Source organism: Heteronotia binoei, chromosome 3 (genome assembly GCF_032191835.1).
Source record: "Heteronotia binoei isolate CCM8104 ecotype False Entrance Well chromosome 3, APGP_CSIRO_Hbin_v1, whole genome shotgun sequence".
Taxonomy (NCBI): domain Eukaryota; kingdom Metazoa; phylum Chordata; class Lepidosauria; order Squamata; family Gekkonidae; genus Heteronotia; species Heteronotia binoei.
Window position 1 is genome coordinate 99933297 of NC_083225.1, and position 27701 is coordinate 99960997.

Here is a 27701-nt window from a genome sequence, read left to right on the forward strand (position 1 = left end):
TATGCATGGGTGCAGTCACACATACCATTAGTGACGACACAGCTCCATCTGGCTGATGGATTAAATGTGTTCGTTCAGACATGCACATCTGGCAATCGAGCGTCATCCGGGGTCATTCCAACTTGCTGCGGATCAGTGCCGTGTTAATTTGACAGCTCATAAAGTCCGGCCCTTTTTCAAAACAGTGGCACAAGATCGGCTTTTTGTTGTTTGGACAGCTCACGCGCGATACTGCCTCTCACCTTTAAAAAAAAAAAAAAAAGCCCCAGCAGACATGCACATTGCCAGATCATTCAGGAATCTGAGGAGACGCTTCTGCTTTTCCAATCAACACAGGATCGGAGGGGGAGAAACGTTATCCCACTATTCAGAACAGAAAAAAATTCTTTTTTTTTTTCAATGTGGAGGATTTCAAGATATCATTGTCACTGCCAATTTCTAGGAAAATAATTTCTGGAAGTTCCGTGGTTTGGATTGGCAACGTTAATTCTGGAAACTTTCACTCTTCCCCCCTGCCTCTGAAGAAAGTTTTGATTTCCCAGCTCCAAACAGTTGGGTGCATGTTCAATGGACCCCCTCCCCTCCCAGAAATCACCATCTGATTACGCATGCTCCAAGAAATGAGCATGATAGTATTGGATGTCTGATCGCGCACAACAGAATGAATCACATTCTTGGATGCTCGTCTGAACTGCCCTGCATTGAATCAATATTCAGCAGTTCAGATTTGAGCGCTACACACACACTTTTAATGGTACGTGTGACCGCACCCCATGGGAAGAAATAAAAACCTTTTGTTCTTAAGCTTTGGATAGTGGTCTGGAAAGAGGATATCTGCGAGCATCACACATTTCTTGATCACACTTGCGGGAGTTTTTTCTTTCTTTCCTTAAATGGTGTTGTAACTGATTACTCATGATGTTAGGAAAAGTTGCGGCTTTTAATGAGAATTTCTGTAATTGTCTTACCCACTGTGCAGGCTTTGAATAATTATGACGAAAAAATGAGTGGGGACCCACAAGGATTCTCATTTTTCCCTCCCCACTATTTTCTCTTTCCTTCTCTGAAAGACCCCATAGCCTCTCCCCTTTTCTTGGTTCCTTCTCTCCTTCCCACCACCACCCAAACTACTTTTATCTACACCCCCACCTTCAGATTCCCCACTCTCTGACATCCTCTACACAGGAAAACCATTGCATGAACATCAGGTCTATTTGCATGATGGGAAGTCCACAAAGACATAAGAACATAAGAGAAGCCATGTTGGATCAGGCCAATGGCCCATCCAGTCCAACACTCTGTGTCACACAGTGGCCAAAAAACCAAGTGCCATCAGGAGGTCCACCAGTGGGGTCAGGACACTAGAAGCCCTCTGTTGCAAATGATTAAAGAGCTGGCTCACCAGTACTTGCGACCCCAGTGTTTATTTCTCCTTCTTTACACAGACAGCAGTTCTTTTACACCGTTCCAGAGTGGCTCCCACTTTAAGCCTCAATTAAGTCTTACAGCCTCAGGAGAGAAATTCTCCTGTGTCTCTCCAATTACACAGAACACCGGCCCCTCCTGCTGTATCTCACTGTACCTCTGTCCTCTCTCTCCCAGCTCTTCCGATGCTTCCCTCTTACTTGATGACAGCCCCCCTTCCTTGTCCATCTCCCCCTCTAAATAGCTCACGCCTCCACCTGGCTGCCCTTTCTCCGGCTGACAGCGTTTTCTGACTTGCACCCCTTCAGAACCTTCTCTTCTTAGGGCAGGAGGCATCTGATCGGTCCCATCACACCCTCCCACTGTGGCCTCCCCAAGCACCAAGAATACAGAGTATCACTGTCCCAGACAGCGAGTTCCAACAATAAGCTGTGGCTAATAGCCACTGATGGAGTTCTGCTCCATATGTTTATCCTGTAGGGAATTCTATTTGAAATTCTATTTCTTTATTTCAAACAGTTCAATGGATCGCTGGATCAAATAATCACTGGGAGGCATTGAACTTGAAAGCAAAAAATATTTATTACTACAGGGAAAGGGTACTGGGAAGTAAAACAATGAACAGTAAGAACTACATGTTAACACAAAGAAGAACACATGCTTAATTGAGGATACTTCCTCCTTATTTATTTATTTATTTATTTGTTTGTTTGTTTATTTATTTATTTATTTGGGATTTATATCCCGCCCTTCCCACGAATGGCTCAGGGCGGCTTCCAACAATTAATCAAACTTAAAAATAAACAATTTCAAATATAAAACAGTTAAATAATTTAAGCAGTTAAAACATTAAAACAGATGTTCTCCTTCTCCTTGATCTCTCTGCCTGAACAAAGGAAGTCATCTGACTAACTGACCAAACAAACAAACCAGTTTTCCCGCTTCTAGATCTTGATAGCAGTCAGTATCTTCTTTCTAGGCCATGCAGACAATAGGGAATCAGACACAGTGTTAACCCTATAATGACTGGAATGTTAGAATATTGCAAAGGACATACAGAACAGATACATAATTCCAACATCCCTTCTCAATGTCTAATGTGCAAGTAATTATACATTCAATAGTCATTACTCATTATTCACTGTAACATTCACATCAACTAGAGTCATCATTTCATGGAAACATTCAAATCTAGCACAAGTAATAGCTTTGTAAGTATATCAGCTACCATAGCTTCTGTACAACAATATTCTATCTTAATCAGCCCCTTCTGGTGTAGATCTTTCACTAGCTCACATTTAATATCAAGAGATCGACTTCGGACTGTTCTACATTCCCCTTTACATATAGCAATATACACTTGGTTATCTTCAAACATTACAATAGGTACAGGTTCTTTTATCTCAAAGTCTTTCAGCAGATGAAAAATCCATTCAAGTTCATTGCAGGCACTGGCTGCTGACACACACTCAGCTTCTACTGTAGATTGTGCCACTATAGTCTGTTTTCTGCTAGTCCATTCTACAAGTCCATTTCCGTAGAAGAACAAGTATTCACTGGTCGATCTGTAATTGCAGGATTCTTCTGCATAGTTGGCATCCATGTATCCAACTAGTCTGGGATTCTCAGAAGGTTCAAAGATCAGTCTTAAGTCCATAGTTCCTTTTAAGTATCTGGCAGGTTTCTTTACTGCATTCCAGTAAAGAAACCTGCATGGTGATAGGCGAACTTACTTTTCTGCTCAATATTCCAACAGCAGCTGTAATATCAGGTCTGGTAGTTTTACTCAGGTACGGGAGTTTTCCTATAGCTTCTCTGTACTCTCCAGTGTCTTTGAGTGGTTGACCACCCTGAGCTCTCAAGTATGCAGGTTCAAAAGGTATCTTAGATTCTTTATAGTCTCTCATGCCAAGAGATCCTATAAAGTCCATAATCGCCTTTGGCACAGTTGAAAGGTTCCATCCTCGAGTCTCTCAATCTGTATTCCTAGATAGTGTTTAATATCTCCAAGTCTTTTGACTTCGACCTCTTTGTTCAGCTTTTCAACAATGTCTTTAATGTCCTCTTTGTTTTTGCAGCTCACAACCAAATCGTCAACGTAAACCCGGGTATTGATATTCTCCATCTTTGAGTCTAGTGTACATGCAGGGTTCAGCTTTCCTTAGCTTAAATCCTTGTTGCTGTAGTAGTCCAGTTATTTTTTCATACCAGCTTTTCACGGCCTGTTTCAAACCAGACAGTCGTTTGTTGAGTTTGAAAACATAGTTCTCTTTGCCAGGGACTTGAAAACCTTCAGGTATTTCCATATAGATTTTCTCTGATAGCTCACCATTAAGAAATGCTGCCTTGATGTCCAGATGCTCTACGAGCATATTTCTAGATGATGCCACACTCAGTAGTGTTTTAAGTGTAGCGCTATTGATAACTGGTGCAAAAGTCTCAGAATAATCAGTTCCAAATTCTTGTGCATATCCTTTGGCTACTAGTCTTGCTTTGTACAAGTCTATAGTTCCATCATCTTTGTACTTTATTTTGTAGACCCATTTGCATCCAACAGGCTTTCTTCCTGCAGGTAGCTTTATAAGAGTCCATACATCTTTTTTATAAATGGATAGTATCTCTTGTTTTATTGCTCAAATCCATTTCTCCTTTTCTTCATTAGGTAGATCACACACTTGTTTCCAGTTCTTGGGTTCCTCTTTAGGTTTCACAGTCTTTATAGATCTCACAGTATCCATATTTCTGTGGTGGTTGCTGTTTTGTGCTCCTTTCTGATCATCTTAAAATGAGTGGAGGTTCTGTCGCTCCCTGCGGTGTGGTCCCTATTTCTCCTTTTGGTTCAGTAGAGTCTTCAGAAGGTAGACCTGTCAGTTCACCAGTGGTCACTACAGGTAACCAGGTACACCAATCTTCAGAAGCATCATCAGTAATCTCAGGATCAGATTCAGGCACACAGGGTGCTTTAGGCAAATTATGTCATCCACAAATACAATGTTTGGTCTTATTCATCTTTGGATCAAAGACACTGTAGCCTTTTCCCACTGAGAGATATCCTACTATGAACCCAATCTCAGTCCTTGCATCAAGCTTCCCTCTATTTTCTCTAGGAACATATGCATAGGCTTTTGCTCCAAATGTTTTAATGTGCTTAAGTCCCAGCTTCTTGCCAAACCAAGCTTGAAATGGAGTAATACCTGTTACTTTTGAAGGTATTCTATTATGAATATACACTGCTGTATTTACAGCTTCAGCCCACAAATCTTTAGATAATCCAAAATGCATGAGCATTGCTCTGGTCATTTTCTGTAACACACAATTAAATCTCTCTGCACTCCCATTCTGCTGTGGAGTGTATGGGACAGTTACTTTGTGTTCAATCCCTTCTGCTTTCAGAAACTTCTTAAACTCAGTATTGCAATATTCACCACCTCCATCTATCAGCAAACTTTGAGGTGCATGCCCAAATCTGTTTTTAACCATGGCAACGTATTCTTTAAATTTATCAAGAGTCTCATTTCGATTTGAGCATCTAGACAGTGCTATATTTTGTCTTTGAATACTGAAAAATATTTATTTTTGCCAATTGAAGCTGTTATTGGCTCGACAACATCATTGAATATTGTCTCCAAAATCTTTCATTATGCACACTTCTTTTTCCACTGATGCAGGGTGCAGTTCACTTTGCTCTCAGACAAACATTACATCTTTCCTTGGATTTATCACAATGCACAGCATCAAGTCCACAATCTTTTAGCAACTTCTCAATACTCTGCATGCTTGTGTGCACTAACTTTATATGCCAAGCATAAACACATTTCCTTCAGTCTGGCAAACAGTCTTTTCCACAACATCAACAGCATCTGACCTTTCACTTAAGTCCATAATATAATGGGCTCCATTTCTTTCATCCAGTTTAAAACTAATTCCAGAATTCTTCTTAATAATATCACATCATCTCCTTTATCAAAATATACAGCATAATTATTTCTTATAGGCACCTGGCTTGAAAGTAAATTCTCAATTGATTCAGGTGCATAAGCCACATTTTTCAGTTTTACTGGCATTAAATCTCCATCAGTGGTAAGCAATTTCATTTTGATCTCACCCACACCATGGACTTTCAAAGGTTTCTTGTTGGCACCTATCATTCCAGGTCTCTGACTTTCATCCAACTCTGAAAACATGCTTTTGTATCGGCAAATATGCATGGACATACCACTATCAATCAAAAATCTTCCTCTTTCACCGCTAGAATTCACATTATTAATATGCATTGTGCATTCTCTGCTTCCTCCTTTGTTTCCATTATGCTGCTTGAAAAATTTCTGGCTACTATTATTTCTATGGTCACAAGATGGTGCCCGTGTTCTCTCATTTGAACCATGTGCTTCAAAATGGCCATTCCTTTGTTTAGTAGCATCATCACAATAACTGGAGAGCCAGTTTGGTGTAGTGGTTAAGTGTGTGGACTCTTATCTGGGAGAACCGGGTTTGATTCCCCACTCCTCCACTTGCACCTGCTAGCATGGCCTTGGGTTAGCCATAGCCCTGGCAGACGTTGTCCTTGAAAGGGCAGCTGCTGTGAGAGCCCTCTCCAGCCCCACCCACCTCACAGGGTGTCTGTTGTGGGGGAGGAAGGTAAAGGAGATTGTGAGCCGCTCTGAGACTCTTCGGAGTGGAGGGCGGGATATAAATCCAATATCTTCTGGGGTTTGTACGCATGCGTTAACTAAGCCGGCTGTGTGCTCGTCCTCTCCTTCGAACTGGAATTTTAAATAGCTCAAAAGAATGTAAATAGCTCTTTGGCAAGTCTATTTGAAGAACGAGCTTACTTACGAAGGTCTGAAGATCATAAGAATTCCTTTCTGGGGTCCCAGAGGGTAAGACAACAACTTTTACTATCAAATTAACGAGGCAACGCCCTGGTTAATTACTCAGCGGTCGTGGGTGACTCCAGAAAATAATCATCATGGCTAAGACAATTAAAGAATTATCTGAGCAGATATCAGCTTTCCAGACTTTAATAATGTCGTCCCAGGACCAGATGAGATCTGAAATTAAATCACTGAGGGACGCTTTTACAGAGTTGAGTGCAGAGCTCAAGGACACACGGAACATTGCAATCTCTGCTAATGAGCTGGCCTTATCTAATAAACAAAAAATACTCCAGCTGAATTCGCAACTTACAGAGCTCTCTGATCGTAACAGAAGAGCGAATCTGATCCTGGGTGGAATTTCAGAGGAAATAAATAATAAGCTCCTGGAAGGAACCCTTATAGACTGGATGGGTGAGCAAGGAGTTACTCTGCAATCTCAGGATATTGAGAGATCTCATAGACTGCAAAGGAGACAAGATGGGGGTGCCCCAAGGGAAGTCATAATTAAATTTTCAAGGGAAAAGACTCAGCAGACAGTTTTCAAGACTTTGAAAAAAAGGAAAGACCTTTCTTTTAGAGGAAGGAAAGTTTGGGTGAGAGAAGACTTCTGCCAGGAAACCATCAGAAAGAGAAGGCTAATGAGACCCTTTGGGCAAAAATTATATGACAACAAGATTAAATTCTCTTGGGGGTACCCCTCCTCAATAATTATTTTTAAAGATGAAAAAAGGCTGGTGGCCCGCAACCCTAAAGAAGCAAGAGATCTCCTCACTCGCCTGGGCATCGCCACAGACGACCTAAGAGACCCGAGAGAGGAAGAAGAAGAAGAAGAAGAAGAAGAAGAAGAAGAAGAAGAAGAAGAAGAAGAAGAAGAAGAAGAAGAAGAAGAAGAAGAAGAAGAACAAACAGTGGAGCTCGGTGTGGACCCAGGAGAAGGAAGCTCAAGTAGACAAGAGAAAAGGCCAAGAACGGACTACTAAAGGGAAGTATAAAATATTTTGAGCTAAATTTAGCTATAAGCTTGAAGGGGAGGGCGGGATGCGTGCCCCCTGGAAGGTGGAAGACAGGATGATGGTTTCATCCAGGAAGTTGTCTGTGCCACAGGGGAAGGAAATAGGGGGTGGGTGGGTTCAGTAAGAAGTATAGAAAAATACCCTCAGCCATTAGGGCCCAAGTCTGTTACATATAAAGAGAATGGATAGATCTTTAAGATGCGAATGGTCTATCATCAAATCTTAAGAGATTCAGAGTAATTAAAATGGCTAAAGAACAAAGAATAGATTTGTTGTGCCTACAGGAAACTCACAAAAAAATAAATGATAGAAAACTATTGATAAAAGATCTGAGGTGGCAGGTTTTAGCAGAAGCAAGAGGGTCTTCCAAAGCTAGAGGCGTGGCTACATTGATTCGTAAGGATATTAAGGTGGAGAACATGGAAAAATTAGTAGATAAGGAAGGTAGATACCTCTTAGTTAAGTTTAAGCTGGAAGCCATAAAAATCACTATAGTAAATGTTTATGCACCAAATAAAAGACAAAGGAAATTCTTAAACTTGGTTTTTAAGAAGATACAACAGTTTTCAGAGGGCGAACTAATTGTAGTGGGCGATCTAAATATGGACATAACTAAGAACAATAGTATTAACCTAAGAGATTGGGGCTTGAAGGACGCTCATGAGTTCACCAATACGAGACCCAGCCCGACACATATTTCTTGTAGACATAAAACAGCATCCCGCTTAGATTATATAATTTTGGAAAAAAATAATAATATGGTGTGTTTTTTTTAACTTTAAACATTTTATTAAGGCATAAAAGTAGCTTACAATCCATAGCGCAAGAAGTTTACCGTCAAGATTAACAGAAATAACATCGTAAGCTTAATAGACAGAATACAGAGCAAAAAAAAACCTTAAAAACAAAATACAAACTGAAGGTAATAGTAATTATAATTATAATAACACAGTATTTGAAAATAAAATAAGATCAGGGAAAGGAAAAAGGAAGATATAATACACTTTAAATAACTTGAAATTAACTTGTTAAGAGAATTTTATAGCAAAAGGAAATCCTTATACATTTTATTTTTAGAATAAGAGTTAGCATAAAATGGATCGGTGTCAAGCTTTTCTAGAATGGGAAGCCAAGTTGCCAGATATTTAGCGTAGGCTTGGTATGGGTCTTTGTGGTCTATGGCTGCCTGAATTTTATCCATTACAATGTGTCCCCAGACTTTAAGTAGCCAGTTGTCAAGTGTCAAATTCAATGAGTTTTTCCAGGACTGCGCAATCGTGGTTTTAGCAGCTGTCAGGAGTTTAACTATCAAGGATTTTTTAGAAGATGAAAGACGGGTATCGGACCAATGATTGAGAAGTATCCTTGTTGGTTCATCTGGGATCAAGACCCCAGTTAGGGAGGAGAGATGGGCACAAATTGAGGTCCAGAATGGTCTGATTTTGGGGCAGTCCCACCAGCAGTGAAAATAAGAGGCTTTGAGCCCACAGTTTCTCCAGCAGTCTGAAGAGCCTAACTGGGTCATATGGGAGAACTGGTTAGGAGTAAGGTACCAACGTGCTATCAATTTAAAGTTTTGTTGAGATATATTTATAATGGTAGATTGTAGGGCATCACTAGCCCATATAGAGTCCCATTGGTCGGGAGAAAGGATGATGCCACAGTCTTTATGCCATTGGGTGGTGTAAGAGGGTAAGGTTGCTTCGAGTTTAGACAATAAGATTTGATACAGCCGTGAAATGAGACTTTTAGGCGTTCTCTCTTCGTGAAAATGAAGAACCAGATGTTCGTAGTCAGATGAAGGGCGAGAAAATAAAGAGATCACTTTAGGGTCCTGAAGAAAGTGCCTGATTTGAAAGTATTCAAACCAAGGTGCTGGCTTAGTCAAAACTTGGTCTAGATCATTTTTAGGTAGAAGTTGTTTAGAAGATGAAAGAAGATTAAAGAAAAAAACTTTTGAGGAGTCTCTCCAGACCTTGAAAGAAAAGGGTAGTTGGGCAGGAAGGAAATATTTTTGTCCTATAAAAGATGAGATAGTAGAGAGTCCTGGAGCCAGAAAATGACGCTCCGAATCCCATACTGACAAGAGCGCCCTGAGGAATGGGTTCATGAATTGCCACGGTGGGCGTTCATTTTTCTTGAGCCATAATAGTTCGTAGTATTTCAGTGGGGTAAAGTGAGCTTCCTCTATGGGCGTCCACGGCGGTGGGGGATGTTGGTACAATATTTTGGTCATCTGGGATAAAATAGTAGCTTTATAATACTTTGCAATGTCGGGAACTGCTAGGCCACCTTTTTGTCTTGATCGACATAAAGTTGAAACTTTGATTCTAGGCTTTTTATATTTCCAGATAAAGGAGGTCAGTATTTGTTGCCAGGATTTTAAAGTAGGCTGAGAGATCTCAATAGGAAGAGCCCGAAAAAGATATAAAAACTTGGGAAAAATAAAGGATTTAATTACATGGATTCTTTCCATCCAGGATAGTTGCAACTTATCCCATTGCTTGAGCGTGGTAGTAATCTCAGAAGCCGTGGCCGTGTAGTTAGTTTTTAATAGGCCAGCTATATTTAAGGGGATTTTCAGCCCCAAATAGGACCAGGAATCAGAGACCCAATGAAAGGGGTAGTTTGCAACTATGACTTTTTTAGAAGTATCGGAAATTTTAATCGGGTAGAGAATTGATTTTGAGTGGTTAACTGAAAGACCTGAAAGTTTACTATAATCAGACAGGAGAGAGGAAACGGCTTTAATAGACTGTAGTGGATTTGTAATATATAAGACTATATCGTCGGCAAATAAACTTATTTTAAAAGTAGAATTTTGGACAGAGATACCAGAGATCTCTGAAGAAAGCCGTATCAAATTTGCAAAGGGCTCTATGACAATGGCGAATAGCAGTGGTGATAGGGGGCACCCTTGACGAGTCCCTCTTTCTAGGATAAGTGAAGGGGACTGTTGACCATTGATTTGTATAAACGCAGATGGACAGAAATACAAAGAATCTATAACCGTTCTGAACCTAGGTCCGAAACCCATGTGATGTAAGACTTTTTTGAGGAAGAGAGGTTCTACACTATCGAAGGCCTTCTCTATATCTAAGGCAAGAATGCAGGAGTCGTATGGCTGAAAAGTGCAATATTGAATTAAGTTAATTGTTTGTCTAGTATTGTCCGTGATATCGCGATTCGGAATAAATCCTGATTGGTTGGTGTGAATATAGAGCCCTATGATTGTGTTCAATCTAGCAGTCAAAATGGAAGTAAATATTTTATAATCGTTATTTAGTAAAGAAATGGGGCGGTAAGATTTAACATTTAATGGGTCTTTGTCTTTTTTGGGAATCATAACTATTTTCGCCTGGGACCAGGAGGGAGGCATACAGCCGGAGTCCAGAACAAGATTGCAAACAGTGGTAAGGTGAGCTACCAGGGAAAGATTGAATTTTTTATAAAATTCTGAAGGTGGTCCATCTCTACCTGGGGTTTTATTGATTTTGGAGGCCTTAATGGCGTCAACGACTTCAAGGGAAGAAATCGGAGAATCTAAAAAGGCTTGGTGTTCATGGGAGAGTTGGGTAAGGATTTTCTGGTTTTGAAAAAAGTGGTCTATTAGGTGAGAAGGAGGATTGGACGAGGTATATAGCTGTTGGAAAAACTGATGAAAGGTGTCCAAGATTTTTTTATTTGATGAGTGTATTTTGCCAGAGTTGCCTCTAAGACATTTAATCTGTCTCTCACCTAGCTCTTTCCTGAGTTTCCACGAGAGTAGCTTCAACGAACGGGGGTGGTTATACCAGTATTTTTGTTTCACGAATAGTAGATTTTTTCGAATATTAGATGTTTCCAATAAGTCTAGTTTCTGTCTTTCGAGAACAAGTTTTTGGTAAATTTTATTAGAGCAGGTTTGCTTGTGTTTTTGTTCCAAGTGTTTAATATTGTCTAAAATAAGTTGTTTCAGTTCTAATTTTCTTTTTTTGTAGGCCGAATGCAGGGAGATACACTTGCCTCGCAAAACAGCTTTCATTGCGTCCCACATAATTTCTTTGGAAACCCCACAATCCAAATTGTTTTTGAAATAAAGATTAATCTCTTGCTCTAATTGTGTACAAAATTCTTGGTTCAGAAGGAGTGATTTATTTAATGTCCAATTAAATGAAGGCCTGTCCTGAGAACCAACATGCAGTGTGCACTCCAACCAGGCGTGGTCGGAAAGTGTCCTGAGGCCAATATTGGTGTAAGAAACCTGGTTCAATAAGGAGGGAGAAATAAGAAAATAATCAATCCTTGTAAAGGTATTGTGTAATGCCGAGAAGTAGGTGTAGTCCTTAACCTCCGGGTTATGCAGTCTCCAAACGTCACATAGGTTAAAATTATGAAGGACAGATTGCATAGGTGCTGGGGAAGAAGTTGGGGGAGAATGTGGCTTAAAGGATCTGTCCCACCTGGGGTCTATGATTTGGTTAAAGTCCCCCCCTATAATGACTGCCCCTTCTTGGAAAAGGGCAAGTTTAGAAAGCGTGTCTTATATAAAGGTAATTTGTGAGGAGTTGGGAGCATATAGAGAAACCAGAGTGAAAGGAGAGTCATTAAGTGTACCTTTTATAAAGATATAACGTCCTTGGGGATCGACTTCTTGAGCCGACAAAACAAACCGGGTATTTTTTGAAAGTAGAATGGCGACTCCGCGTGATTTAGAAGAACCAGGAGCTACGTACTGTGTATGGAACCATTTAGATCGAAGTATGGTGGAGCTTGCCGACTTAATGTGGGTTTCTTGTAGGAAAAGAAGATCAGGTTGTAATTTGGTCAAAGCGGAAGAAAGCCGCTTGGCTTTAATAATGTTGTTAAGGCCTCTGCAGTTGAGAGAAATTAACTTTAAGTCAGACATAATTTAGATACATTAAAGTAAAAAAAAAACATTGTTAAGATCCATATAACGCCTGTAGAACCCGGACTGGGGCTCTGTATAACAATGATGAGAAGAAGTAGAAAAAACAAGTAGCAATGACCAGATTTCCCTTGTTCTCACAACACAGAATAAACAAAGAGAGAACATTGGGGTGGGAGTACCAGGATTGGTGACCTGACTGCAAAAATCTAGGTTCCCAACGACAACCATATTTGTCCGAACCAAATTGAACAAACACAAACCATTTTTCAGTATAAATGTAAAAATTTCCAAAAACCCAAACACCGCTAAAGGGATCCACTGAGTTCGTGGGTCATGGCCAGAGTATACCAGAACATACCAGTGCTGGTCAAAAAGCACCGTCTGAAAAGGGCCATAAATAAACACCAGTAAAAGGTACCTTTTCCCCTTAAAAAAACAAATCAACAATATTAACAACATAAATCTTACTAAACTGTTCATTGTTTCCAACCAGGAAACAATGCAACTTTACTCAGTATATAAGAAATATACAATCTAATATGGAGGGAGCAAAAAGAAGGAACATCCCGGCTGTTCCCTTAACAATGTGACATAATAAGAGGAAAGAAAGACCCCGCTCCCTTAAACTAGAACAAGATGGCATGGGTAGTGCAAATACAACTGTTCAGAAGCAGGAGATGGAAGTAGCAGGAGGTGAACTGAACGTCCGTGGAGAAGTCAGCGTCGTTTTCTTGGCTTGAAAGAAAACGGTGGGTTGGTTGAACGAGATGAAGTAGCCCTACTTGAGTCAGGAGATGAAGGAGAGTCAATGTTTAGTTGTTTAAGAAGATCACAGCCGGAGGTGAAATCAGAAGCTGTTAGCCGAAGGCCCTGGTGAACAACCAGTATCTGGATAGGAGAAGCCCAGCGGAAGCGTATTTTGTGTTCAAATAGTGAGTTTAGAATCGGCTTCATTTCTTTTCTATGCTGCAGGGTTTCCGGTGAAAGATCAGCTAGAACCAGGATCTTTTTTCCCTTGTAGAGTAGACCCTCTTCAGATCGGGCTCTCTGTGAAATCAGGGTTCTGGTCCTGGAGTCTGGAACCGTGGCGAGTATGTCTCTTGAAAAGTCTTTTGACTTGGGCTGTAATGCCCCCAGACGGTAGGCAGAATCAATAAGAGGGGCGACTCCATCTTGGAGGTGGAGGGCTGAAGCAAGCCATGAGGCAATGAAGATTTTTACCTCCTGGTTCTCTTCCACCTGTTCTGGCAGGCCTCTAAATTTCAGGTTAGCAGCCCTTAATCTGTTATCCAGGTAAAGCACCTTCTCATGGAGCCATAGGTCTGAGCTTTGCAGGGCTTGTACAGCCTCGTGGGCCACCGTAGCCATTTCCAGCGCTGAGTCTGCAGTTTGAGTGACTGCTGAAAGCGTTTCATTAATTTTTTTTAGTTCTAATTGTAAGGGGGTAATAGCTTTGCTGATCTTCTCCCCCATTGTGACCCCTATTGAGTCCTCCAAGCGTGAAATCGCCGCTTGAAATGTTTGAGTTGTTAATAAAGAGCCCTCTTCCTGAGCAGGGCCGGGGGAAGGGCTGGACTCCATTTCAGAGAGAGGTAAGGGCCCGGGGCTTGTTGGAAGAAAGTTTAGTACATGCTGCGTCGGTGTGGCTTTCGCAGGAGTTTTCTTGGCTGCCTTGGTGTTCCCTGCAGTTCGTTTGCCCATGCCAGGTGAAAGAAATAGTTGGGAACGGGAGCAGGAGAAGCGGGAAGGGACTGTGAGCCGGGAGCTGCCGCTTCAAGCATCCACCATCTTCTGCGTTGCCCTCTGCCCCCATAATATGGTGGTTAAAGAGATCAAGACCCATCCAATTTTGATTTCTGACCATGCCCCTCTAAGTATTGAATTAGAATTAAATCTTCCCTCGAAAAATAGACCTTGGAGGTATAACAACTTGGTAATGACAAAAGAAGAAGATAGGGAATACTTAATGACACAGTTAAAATTATATTTTAAGGAAAATAGAGGAACTGTGTCAACTAATATATTGTGGGACGCTGTTAAAGCGGTAATAAGGGGCCATTTGGTTAGGAAGGAAAAAGACATAAAAAGTGAATGGTATAAAAAAAGGCAAACAAAACTTAAGGAATTGGAGGAGTTACAAAAAGAAATAGTGGGAAAGTGTAATCCTAGTTTACAGATTAGAATTAAAGAGATTCAAAAACAGTTGGAGGCCCTAGATATGGCAACAATGTGGAAAAAGGAAATAATGGTTAAGAACGACTTCCAGAGGAATAGCATTAATACGGCAAAAAGATTAGCTAATTATTTGAAAGTTAAAAAGGCAAAACAATCAATTAGAACTATTAAAATTAATAATAGTACAACTCAAAACTCTAAGGAAATCACTAAGGCATTTGAAGACTTCTATAAAAATTTATATATGAAAAAGAATATAACGGAGGTGTGGGATGCACCTAAGCTAATTATAGAGGAGGAAGCAAAAGCCTCACTGGGTGCTGAGATTACACTCCAAGAGATAAAGGAAGTAATAAAAGCGCTCAAAAAGGGTAAATCACCAGGGCTGGATGGCTTTACTTCTGACTTTTATAAAGAAATGGTAGAAATTATAGCACCTGAATTGCAGGTAGTTTTTAACGAAGTCTTGGAAGGAAAGAAAGCCCCGGACTCATGGAAGGAAACAGAAATAATTTTGATATTAATGCCCCAGAAAGATCCGGAAGAAGTAGGTTCATATAGGCCCATTAGTTTACTAAATCAAGATTATAAGATTTTTGCTAAGGTTTTAGCAAATAGACTTAAGAGAGTTATCCCGTCAATCATAAAAGGGGACCAATACGGTTTTATTGAGGGTAGATCTATTGCCCATCCTATTAGAAATATCTTAAATGTATTGCACCATGGCCAAAAGAAAAAAATAGCTCTGTTAAAGTTGGATGTTTATAAAGCCTTTGATACTCTCTCACATGAATTCTTGTGGCAAATATTAAAGAAGATAGGTTTAGAGGAACGGTTCTTACACGCTATACAGGAAATATACAACGGAGGTAAGGCCAAAGTTAGAGTCAACACTGACCACTCACAAGCGTTCCCAATTCAAGGGGGGGTAAGACAAGGCTGTCCACTATCCCCGCTTATATTTATAATAGCTATAGAGCAACTAGCTGAGCGAATTAGGAATGCCGGGAGAATAGAGGGGTATAAGTCAGGTATTGAAGAAATGAAAATTAATTTATTTGCGGATGATATCATAGTAATTATGTCTAACCCAAAAGACGGAGTTAAAGAGATTAAGATAATTTTAGATGATTTTGAAAAGTGTTCAGGGCTCAGAGTGAATATGGCAAAATCAGAAATTCTATACCTTAATGTTAATAGAGAGGAAAAACAGGAAATAAATAGGATTACGAATATAGGAATGGGAGCCAAGAGATTAAAATATTTAGGGATAGTCCTCCAAAAAAATATGGACAAAATGATAAAGGAGAACTATGGTAAAATATGGAAGAAAATAGAGAGGGATATGAATAATTGGAATCGTAAAATACTAGGGATATCATCTAGAATAAGATCTCTTAAAATGTTCATGATACCAAAGTTAATGTATTTATTCCAAACGTTACCCTTGGGTTTGAGGAAAAATCAAATTGAACAATGGAATAAAGCAATCAAAGTGTGGATTTTTAATAATAAAAACAGTAGGTTTCATAAGAGAATTCTATACAACCTTAAATCAGAATTAGGTTGGGGAATCCCAAATTTAAGTAAATATTATGAGGCCTTCCAACTAAGAGCGTTACTTGATTGCGTTACTTGAGTGAGGATAAGGTACAGAAGTTACTTGAGTGAGGATAAGGTACAGAAGTGGATTAATTTCGAGAATGCGGTCAACAGTGGCATTGGAAGATTTGGATTTTTTTCCACAGTGTCGACAAAAGATCTAAAATTAGCTATAGGGCCCAGAAGAGCAGCATTAGAAACCTGGATGAAATGGTACCCACAGTGGCTAGGGAAGGTTTCAAGGTGGAGCCCCCTAGAAGCTATTGTTAAGGAGGTGCATGCTATAAAATGGTGGGAAAGGCTTAAAAACAAAGGCTATTTTAGAGTGGACGATATGTTTAGGGGTGGTAAGCTAAAACCCTTACAGGAAATTATAGAAGATTTAGGTAATCAATACTGGTTAAACATAGCAGGCTTGCATAAGAGAGTTAAGATGATCAGTGAAAAGGGAGAGCTTTGGTTAGACACTCCAATGGAAGAGATATATAAGGTAATGGCCAAACAAAGGAAGGGTCTAGTGGGGTTATTATACAGAAAAATGATTTCAAATAAAGATAAAATAATAGTACATTTACAAAAGATTTGGAGTCATGAAGGTCAGTTAACAGAGGGGTTGGCTGGGAAAATCTTGGATGGTCTAGAAAGGATTAAAGTAACCAAATTTAAAGAACTGGAATATAATTTTTTCACAAAATGGTACAAAACTCCCGCACAAATAGCCAATATATTCCCAGGAGTGAGCTTCAAGTGCTGGCATTGCAAACAATTTAAGGGTTGGTTTGCACATATGTGGTGGGAGTGTGAAGAGGTAAAACCCTTTTGGGGGGAAATTATTCAATTTGTTAGAAAAGTCTGCAATGTACCATTAACCATTGGCTTTAATATGATGTTGTTAAGCATAATAGGAAGTCCGGCACTAAGTAGACCCATGCAAAACCTTGTCAAGGCAATGATACTAGCAGGGAAGGCGGTCATCTGTTGGCGAGACAAACGTCCGCCACCCCATTACAAATCCCAGGAACATGCTTAGCCAAAAAAAGAATGTTCAACTTAAGACAACGCAAAGTAAATGCCCTGACCAGCTGTATCACTGGGGGGGGGGACTTAGAAGTCAGACGGTTAACAACATGAACCACTGCCATGTTGTCACACCAAAAGTGTACCGTGTGATTAGCCAAAGCCTCACCCCAAAGGAAAATGGCCACCACGATAGGAAAAAAATCCAAAAACATCAAGTTCAGACAAAGCTCAGAGCCCAGCCACTCGTGCGGCCACTGCTCAGCACACCAGTGCCCCCGAAAATAAACCCCAAAACCAGTGGAACCAGCAGCGTCTGAGACAATCTGAAGCTTCGCCTCCAGCAGCATGTCCCCTCGCCAAAAAGAAATACCGTTGAACTCCATCAGAAATGACTCCTAAACTCTAAGGTCCCTGCGCATCTCTCCATTAACCTGGGTAAAATGATGCGGCAAACGAAGGGACACTATACCATCACAAAATTGTCTTAAGAAAGCCCTTCTGGGGGCAACTATCTTACATGCAAAATTCAAATGACCAACTAACTGTTGCAATTCCAACAGCGTAACTTTACGCTTACTCAGTACAGACCTAACTCGTGCCAAAAGGCTTACCCACTTATCCTCGGGCAGCCTGGAAAACTGGTGCACCATATTGATCTCAATACCTAAAAAGATCAAAACCATAGCAGGGCCTTCCGTTTTTTCATGAGCGAGTGGAACACCTAACTCCTTGGTTAACGCCTCAAAAGCTGTTAACAGAAAATGACACTGCCCGGAACCCGCAGGGCCCACGAAGAGGAAATTATCCAAATAATGTGCTGTGTCTTGTACGCCTGTTCTGGCCCATAATGCCCACTCCAAAAAGGTACTAAAACGCTCAAAAGCCGCGCATGAAACTGAACATCCCATCGGAAGCACTCTGTCAACATAAAAACTTCCCTCAAAAGCAAAACCTAACAATTCAAAATCCGCAGGCACCGGGAATAAACAAAATGCGGACTTAATATCGCACTTAGCAAGCTCCGCTCCAACTCCACACTGTCGAAAGAAGTGTATTTAACCGAACAAAGCTCCTCCGGTATGGCATCATTCACTGATTGCCCCCTGGGATAAGAAAGGTGATGGATTAGCCTGAATTCGCCAGCCACTTTCTTGGGCACCACCCCAAGGGGGGAAACCCATAAATTTTTCTGATACTCCCGTGCTTTCTCCATAATCCAGCAAATGTTGGCAATTTGATCTCTAGCTCCCCTACCTCTCTGAAATTCAGCTTGAACTTCTGTAGCTCTCGACCTAGATACTGCTGAAGCCTAGCTTATAGGATCTTTAACATGACCTTGCTGGCATGGGAAATGAATGCAATGGTGTGATAGTTTGAACATTCTTTGGCATTACCCTTCTTTGGGATTGGAATATAAACTAATCTTTTCCAATCCTGTGGACACTGTTGTGTTTTCCAAATTTGTTGACCTAATGTATGCATCACTTTAACAGCATCATCTTTTAGGACTTTGAATCGCTCAACTGGGATACCATCATGTCTGTTCGCTTTGTTGTTAGTAATGCTTTCTAAGGCCCATTTGACTTCTCACTCCAGGATGTCTGCCTCAAGATCAGCGATATCACTGTCATGTTTGTCAAGGACATTGAGATCCTTCTTGTATAGTTCTTCTGTGTATTCTTGGCACCTCTTCCTAATCTTTTCTGCTTCTGTTAGGTCCCTACCATTTTTGTCCTTTATCATGGCCATCTTTGCACGAAACGTTCCCTTGATTTCTCCAGTTTTCTTAAAGAGTTCTCTTGTCCTTCTCATTCTTTTATTTTCCTCTGTTGCTTTGCATTGTTCCTTCAGGAAGGCCTCCTTATCTCTCCTTGCTGTTCTCTGAAAATCTGCATTCAGTTGGGTGAATTTTTCCTTTTCATCTTTGCCTTTTGCTTTCCTTCTTTCCTCTGCTATTTGTAAAGCCACTTTGCATTTTTTCATATTTTTTTTCTTTGTAATGGTGCTGATTTCTGCCTTCTGCACAATGTCACGAACCTCCATCCATAGTTCTTCAGGCACTCTATCAACTCTAGTTCCTTAAACCTATTTCTTCACCTCCACTGTATATTCATAAGGGATGTGATCAAGGTCAAACCTGAATGGCCTAATGGCTTCCCCAGTTTTCTTCAGTTCAAGCCTGAATTTTGCAATGAGTAGCTCATGATCTGAGCCACAGTCAGCTCCAGGTCTTGTTTTTGCTGACTGTAAGAAGCTTCTCCATCTTTGATTGCAGAGTATATAATCAATCTGATTTCTGTGTTGCCCATCAGGTGATGTCCATGTGTAGAGTCACCTTTTAGGTTGTTGGAAGAGGGTGTTCGCTATGACCAGTTTGTTCTCTTGATAAAACTCTATTAGCCTTTGCCTGGCTTCATTTTGTTCTCCAAGGCCAAACTTGTCCATTGTTCCAGTTACCTTTTGACTTCCTATTTTGGCATTCCAGTCCCCTATGATTTATTTATTTTATTTATTAATAAAATATTTTTTATTAAATTAAATAAATTATTAATAAAATAAATATGAGGAGGAGGACATTTGTGTGTGTGTGTGTTAGTTCAAGAAGGTGTTGTAGATCTTCATAGAAATGGTCAGCCTCTTCTGCGTCAGTGGTTGGGGCATAGACTTGGATTACTACTAATAATAACAATTTTTAATTTTTATCCCGCCCTCCCCACCGAAGCAGGGTCAGGGCAGCTGTGATATTGAAAGGTTTGCCTTGGATACGGACTGAGATCATTCTGTCATTTTTGAGATTGTATTCAACTACTGCCTTCCTCACTCTCTTGTTAACTATAAAGGCCACACCATTTCTTCTGCAGGACTCTTGTCCACAGTAATAGATGTAGAAAAGTAGCCAACGTATACCTTACTTCGAATCAGTAGGCCAGGAGGCAGAGAGACAATTCCATAGCACCACTCTACTTTTCAGTCCCCAAATGAGAGGCAACCCAGATCTCCTAGTTCCAACTTCCTCCCCCTCGAAAAAGGATAGCTTGCACAATTCATCTTAATCTTCTCTAAACATTGCAGACATTAACAATGGGCAAGGGAGAAATTATTTCATTTGTAACACAACAGATTAAAAGGATGGCAGGTCAGATAGTGAGAAAACAACAACACCTAAAGGATAATATCTAAATTCAAGAGGGTATCTGTAAGTTTAGAAAAATCTTGCTTGTTTAAAAACTGTTTTCTTTAAAATTATAAAAGGAAAGAGGTATTATTTATTAATTAATTTATTTATTTAATTAATATGTATCATTGCATGTGAAACCGAGTAAATTAGGAAAATAAATAAGGGGAATAGCTCAAAAACACAGGAGAAGGTGGAGAGCTAGGGAAAGCAACAGAAACTGACTCAACAGAGCCCAGAATCTCAAGCAGCTTTTTCAGTAAAGACTTCTTCATATTATTCTTGCCTGATTCTCAACTAATTACTAGACCCTACTATGAAACAAGCTGTTACAGAGGCCAAGTTAATATAACCTTCAGGTAATTCATGGATCAATGGTCTTTGAAAAATCCTAGGAAGTTCCTAGTTTCACTTTAATTTTAAAAAATGGAAATAATGCAACAAACAAAATAACCTCATTATTGCCTGCAATTTACAGCAACTGCATACAGTACATATTAAAGGTTTTTTTCAAGTGCCATTTATGGTTTAACATTTTTCACATAGACTGGTAATTATTTCCCAAGACTATTATAGTATAACATGAATTTTTCTACTAAATAGTCATACAGTATGGCCAATGGCTGGGGCTGATGGGAATTGCTGGCAAAAAAACATCTGGAGAGCTACCATTGGCCACCCCTGATATATCCTATTACTGTAATAACACATTTATGTAATTTTCATGTGGACAGTGATCATACAAAGACTTTTCAGGAGGGCAATTTTCAGGAATTCTCCTTCCGTCTACAGATTTCTGATTATTCCTATGGTGGAATGTGCCTGCTCTGATCTGCCCTGCCTTCCTAGGTTTTTCTCAACAACTTGAGAGACATTTCTTCCACCATCTGGTAGCTCACCACCACTACCTGACTTTGTATGGAATTGTCCACTGGAAGGGTCAAGACTCCCAGCTTCCCTTGCAAGTTCTGAGGCCTTGCCTCTGTGTCTTTCACCACCCAGCATCAGGTCACTATGAGGGCAGGATACTGTCTTGCACAGCCCTGGAGAAATGGCAACCTGACAACTGCCTACCTCCCCCCTGGCACTCCTTTTAAAATAGTGTGTCCAACATGGTGAAGTCTATGTGGTACAGAGAACCACTACCAGCATCACAAGTTATAAAGTATTCATTAAAAAGAAAATGTTTACAAGCATACTTTTAGCACAGCACCAAACTGAGCAAGGGATTTAAAAAGAAATGGGTAAAATGCAAATTTTCGGTCCCTGTCATATCATGTGTTAAAATAGAACAGACTCCTTTTGCTTAGGATGTTACAGTTCCTTATAGAGTTACCTTGACCTTGAAGCTTGCTTCAGCCCTTGAGGTGTGTGGTCAGATTGTCTGCTTCCTCTGCAGAGAGTTCTGTCTCATCCCATGGAGACCACACCCAAGTGTGGGGGGAGAGCTTCCTGCTTCAAGGAGTTTTTTTTTTAAATCATGTTTGTTTCCCCACTTCCTACAAGGTCAGACCAGGTCAAAGAGGCTTTTCCAAGAGATCTCCAGGAAGTTCCTTCCTGAAGGCTATCTAGATTCTATTTCTCCAAACTTCTGTTTCCTGATTGGGGGAGGGGGAGAGCTTGACCCGCCCATTATCTTTAGCTAGACCTATTGCCATTTCTTAAGAGGTAGCTGAGGTGAGCCTAGAAAACCATTGAATGACTTTCTCCTTCCCAGCCTGTTCCATGCCCAGAAAAGGGGGGGGGGGGACTGTTAAAATGCAAAGTGGAGGTTTTGCTGCTTTCAAACCCAGGGAAAAATACATTTCTTCATGATCCCCATATGCCGTTCCTGAGAATTTTCTATCCCCCAGGAGCAGCACTGGGAGAGATTTGAAGTTGAAGTAGGTGAGAGCAGGAAAGAAGCTCTGCTCTAGTGACAGTAATCTCTTCCATCAGTAGAAATATTTTGCAAGATCCAAGCCAGAGCTTCCAAGCCAGAGTTTCCTTATTGAAGGAGAATTCCCACATATAGAACTTAGTGGTTTATTCTTTGTAGCTGTCTTTGAAGTCTTGTTGTCATTTATTCTCCTGGAAGAGATATTGGGATAGATTCAGTGCAAAATTTCTGCTTGCATTAGAGCTCTTGTGCATGTGTGAATGCAAGAAAAAGACGGAGGTAGCTGCTTGTGCTAAATTCGGCTTATTGTATTTCCATCTGCTTTTCTGTTTGCACAAGATCTTGTGCAACCAATTTCTGGGCAGTATAACATAGAGGGAGGAAAGCACTAAATATTGCACAATATTTTGAATAAGTGGAACTGAGCTATGTTCTTTTTTTTAGGAGTGTGCAAAAGAATATTTTTTTTGAAAAAATTGGATTCAGGGGTATCCAGGACTTTAAAAATGGGGAGCTGTATATCAGTGAATAGCAGATTTGGTAGCCGAATCTGATTCAGGAGATATTCGGCTGTTCCCCAATAATCAGTTCCATTATACCCTATAAGCCATTGAAGTCAATGGAAAAATAGAGTACAGTGAATTGCAGTTGGAGTTGAAGGGGTTTGAGGTAGAGGCTCCAAATTTGCAGGACAGCTGCATGAGCCTGTTTTCCACAGAACCCCCAAGTTTCAAAAAGATTGAACCAGAGGGTCCAACTCTTATTCCCCATTCCCCATGCTTTCCTGTGGTGGGAGAAAATGTGTCAATTTCCCCATGGTAGGAAAATTGACACTGGAGAGAAGGGGGTTTGAGGGAGAGGTACCAAATTTGCAGTGTAGCTGTAGGAGCCGCTCCCACAAGGAAGCCCCGAGTTCCAAAAAGACTAGACCAGAGGTTCCCATTCTATGGGACACCAAAGTGGTTGCCCCCCCTTTCCCATTATCTCCTATCATGGGAAAAACTTGAAAACACAGGCAGCAGTCAGATTCTCCTAAAGAATCTCTTCAGTGGAAAGTCAACTGTAGTGAGGATGTTTGTTTGCAAGGAATATAACAATGTTATGTGCCCAACAGAACAAGTGCCACTGTGGCAGTGCCAGGGCCATGTACAGGACCTTAGTTCAAATCTGAGAATCTCTCTGAATTGCAAACCTGAGGGGGGGAGGTGCTTTCTTCAAGGACCACAGAAAAGAAACAGTGCATTGAATGCACTGGTGCTAAGCAGCAAAGCCCTGTGCCAACCTAATAGTGACTAATCCAGTGGCAGAGCTCTACCAACTACTGTCCAGCTGCTGAACACAGTGCCCTTGTGGCCTGGGTATACCGAGGGATGAATGGACACAAATCTGAAATCAAGATTCACAAAGGTGAGCAACCTGTTTTGCTGCAACATCATTTCATAAACAGGCTGGAATCTCCTCTCTTCTTTTAACCCTGCCCTCCTCTTCTGTTCCTGCTGAACTGAATGCACCCCCCTAGTTTCCACTTGTGCATTGCTGAATCAAAGCCATTGTAAAGCTCTGAACAATTGTTTTTGGAGAAATGACATACAAGTTTCTTAAACACAGATTCTACCCAATCCTTTATCATCACATTTTAGTGCCCTTGGAGGTCTGAATCACGAGCATAACTTAGAGGTACAACAGCTTGGAGCATTCTTTTGTAGACTATAAAAAGTTGAAATGACAGCCACAGGGAAACATGGCTGAGACATTGCTCACAATGAAGTCTCCACAAGCCCGCTGCTAGCAGTGTGGCCGAGGGGATGTTTTGCCTCCCTTTGGAGGGAGAGCAGCATTGCTGGCGCCTTTCTGAGGTGCGTTTGGAGTGGGCGGGACTTCAGCGCTGTTGCTGAAGCCCCGCTCGTCGCTGGAACAGTCTTCCCGACGTTGTCGGTTTGAGCGGAGCGTGCTCGCACGCTCTGTGTGCCTGGGGGCCGTTTGCGGGGCCGGGAGGCTTCGGTTGGCAGCGGAGCGTGCTCGCACGCTCTGTGTGCCTGCAGGCTGTCTGCGGGGCCGGGAGGCTTCGTTTGGAGCGGAGCGTGCTCCCACGCTCTGTGTGCCTGGAGGCTGTCTATAGGCCGGGAGGCTTGAGCGTGTTTGGCGTCGTTCTGGTTTGGTGCTGGGACCTGAGGGTCTTTAGTGGGCTTCCCCATTAGCGAGTTGGGGCTTCCCCATTAGCCAGTGGTGGTTGGGGGTGTCTTTGGGGTGGTTGGTGGTTTGCATTAAGGCTTCTGGCTGCAGGGGTTCTTTGCTACCCCCCTCCCCCCTTTTTTCATCTCATTCGTTCACAGTGAGGCATTTGGGGGGTTTTATTGAAGTGTGGTGGTCTTTGGTGGCTGTCAGTCCAGGGCCGGGTGGCTAGCTGGGCTGGTCAGCCATTTTGCCACCTGCCATTGCTCAGCACCAGGAGGTTGTTCTTTTGAGCTTCTTTTTGGTGCGGGGCAGCCATTTTGGAGCCTTCTTGTTTTAGTTCTGGCTTGGGGGCCATTTTAGGTGGGTGCAGCGGCGGCCATTTTAGAGGGCTGTAGGGCGGCGGACATTTTATAGATTGGTGGGGCGGTGGACATTTGGGAGGCAGGTTGCCTGTTCGCCATCAACACCCCCTTTCTGTTTGGTGGCTGGCTTGTTTTCAAAGGGCTAGTTGCCTTGAGGCTATTATTTCTCCCTTGGATTATAATTCGTGCTGCGCTCTGTTCTGCACAGCATGTCAGGCCGTAAGGGTTCAGGAAAATCCAAAGGGAAGCAGCCGGCCCCTAAGCCACCACCGAAGCGTCCACCGCCTCACTCATCTTCGGATGAGGAAGGGGAGGACGAAGTCAACGCTGTCATTTTTCAGTGACTACAGGCATTAGAGCGGGCATCGGGCCTTCCACCTTCCCAGATGCTCAATGAGGGGCGGGTTTCCAAAAGGACATTGCAGGCTGATATACTGACCCGCTTGTCTCTTTTAGAGAGCAGATCAACAGCGGCTGCTGGTGGTGCAGTGGGCCTTGGTGGCCTTGATATCGGTGCTGGCCCATCGTCTGGTGCCGGTGGTGCTGGGTCTGCTTTGGTGCCCGCTGTGCCTTCCGGTAAGTCTGGGGACGGCTCCCTGCCTTCCATGGGACCTACATGGCCGTGGGGTGCCTGGGGGTCTGTCGGATCTGGTGGGGTTGGCTCTCCGATAGGGGCTGCCTCGGCTGCGGGTTCAGAGCAGCCTGGTAACTGGATGGGGCCGCAGGGTCAGTGGGGCACGTTTGGTCATTGGCCTGGGGTTGGGCAGCAGGGGCTAGGAGGGGTTTGGCCAGGCATCTGGGGTTTCCCTTCTCCTTATGGGGCGGTGCCATTTAGTGCCATGCCTTCTGGCAAGGTCGCCTTACCTTTAGGCGACCACCTGCTGCCTGCTACTAAGGAGAAAATTTTAAAGGGAGAATATGTGGACGTATTCTCCCTTTTATATAGAGAGCTGGAAAAAAAGGATAAAGAGGAATTAGACGACAAAGATAAAGAGAAGCTTAGGAAAAGGAAGGTCGACCAGACCTGGGCCAATTGGCTTCCTGGGTTTCTGATATATGCAGGAGTGATTGCGCGGGCGCAGCCCTGGCGAGCTGTTGCCTTGATACAATATTTGGACATCATATACAAAGGTTATACGATGTTCAGTGGCCCTGCCTGGAGCCAGTATGACCAGGAGTTCAGGATGAGGGCCGCCTTGTACCCTTCACTCCCATGGGATCGGATTTACCAGCAGTTGTGGCTGCAGGTGATGTCACCGGCGCGTCCCAATTTGGGGGACCGATCCGACAGCGGTCACCTTGTTTCCAAGGGTTCTGCTTCTCTTTCTGGTGCTTCTTCTTCCTCCCGCAGTGTTGCGGGGCAGACAGTTCAACCCCGCTTGCTCTGCTGGGAGTTTGGGTCCCAGGGGGCTTGCAGTCGAAAGGACTGCCACTTTAAGCATGAATGCCCCTTGTGTGCTGGCCCACACTCCTTCAACAACTGCCCCAAAGTCCGACCCCGCAAGGGTCAGAAAAAATCAGGCGGGGTTTCTTCCCACCCTGGTAAAGGGTCCCAGCCCGATAAGGGTGGGGACTCTCAGTAAGTGGCTTCGTAGATACCCACGTAGGGAGGACAGTTGTTATCTTTTGAATGGTTTCACGTTAGGTTTTAGGATTCCTTTTCAAGGTCCTCGAGTACCAACTTGGTCCAGGAACCTTAGTTCAGTTGTAGGTTTGGAACAAGGCAAAAATTGCTAAGGAGTTGGCTGAGGGCAGGATTTTGGGCCCATTTAACAGCCCCCCGGTGTCTAATTTTAGGGTTTTCCCATTGGGGGTGGTGCCAAAGAAAGCTCCTGGTGAATTTCGTTTGATTCACCACCTTTCTTATCCTAAGGGTTCATCTGTCAATGATGGCATACCTGAGGAGCTTTGCTCTGTTAAGTATACCTCATTTGATCAGGCCGTGGGCGTCGTGCGACGCTGTGGTCAGGGGGCTGAGATGGCGAAATGCGATATCAAGTCGGCATTTCGCCTTCTCCCTGTCCACCCGGATGATTTTGAGCTGCTGGGCTTTTCTTTTGCAGGGCAATTTTACATGGACAGGGCATTGCCTATGGGTTGCTCTGTTTCATGTGCCGCTTTTGAGTGCTTCAGCACCTTTTTGGAATGGGCTGTGCGCAAAAAGGTTGGCTTGCAAGAGGTCGTTCATTACCTGGACGACTACCTTTTTGTGGGCCCTGCTGGCTCGGGTTGTTGCGCTCAGTTGTTAGCTGGCTTTGTTGAACTGGCCGCCGAGTTGGGTGTGCCTTTGGCCGAGGAAAAAACTGAGGGCCCGGCTCAACGCCTTGTTTTTCTAGGGATTGAGCTAGATACTGTGGAACAGTCATCTAGGATTCCTGAGCCGAAGCTGTTGGATTTGAAGGAAAGGATTAATTCCTTTCTGTGCAGAAAAAAGGTTACGTTGCTTGAGCTGCAGCAGCTGGTGGGGCACCTTAACTTTGCCAGCAAAGTGGTTGCCCCGTGTAGGCCTTTTCTGCGCAGGTTTTGTGACGCTATGGCGGGCCTTCGCTTGCCGCAGCACAGGACCAGTGTTACTAGCAGCATGAGGGAGGACCTGCGGATGTGGCAGGAGTTTTTGGAATCCTTTAATGGGATTTCTTTTTGGAGAGAGGACATGAGGCTTGAGGCTGAGCTTCAGGTCATGTCTGACGCTGCTGGGTCACTGGGTTTTGGGGTCTACTTCCGTAGACATTGGTGCATGGAAGAGTGGCCGGAGTCTTGGGTGCAGAACGGTTTGAGCAGGGACCTTACATTTTTGGAATTCTTTCCTATTTTAGTCACGGTTTGGCTGTGGGGGAAGGATATGGTCAATTGCACCCTTCATTTTTGGTGTGATAATATGGCAGTGGTTCATGTTATTAATTCGCTAACATCCAAATCGCTGTGGGTTATGAGGTTGGTGAGGGCCTTCACTTTGCACTGCCTGCGGCTTAATATTTTGTTTTTGGCCAAGCATGTTCCTGGGGTGAATAACGGGGTGGCTGACGCTCTCTCTCGTAAACAGATGGGGAGGTTTCATCAGCTGGCCCTGGACGCCGATCTGGATGTGGCGCCAATGCCCCAGGAGC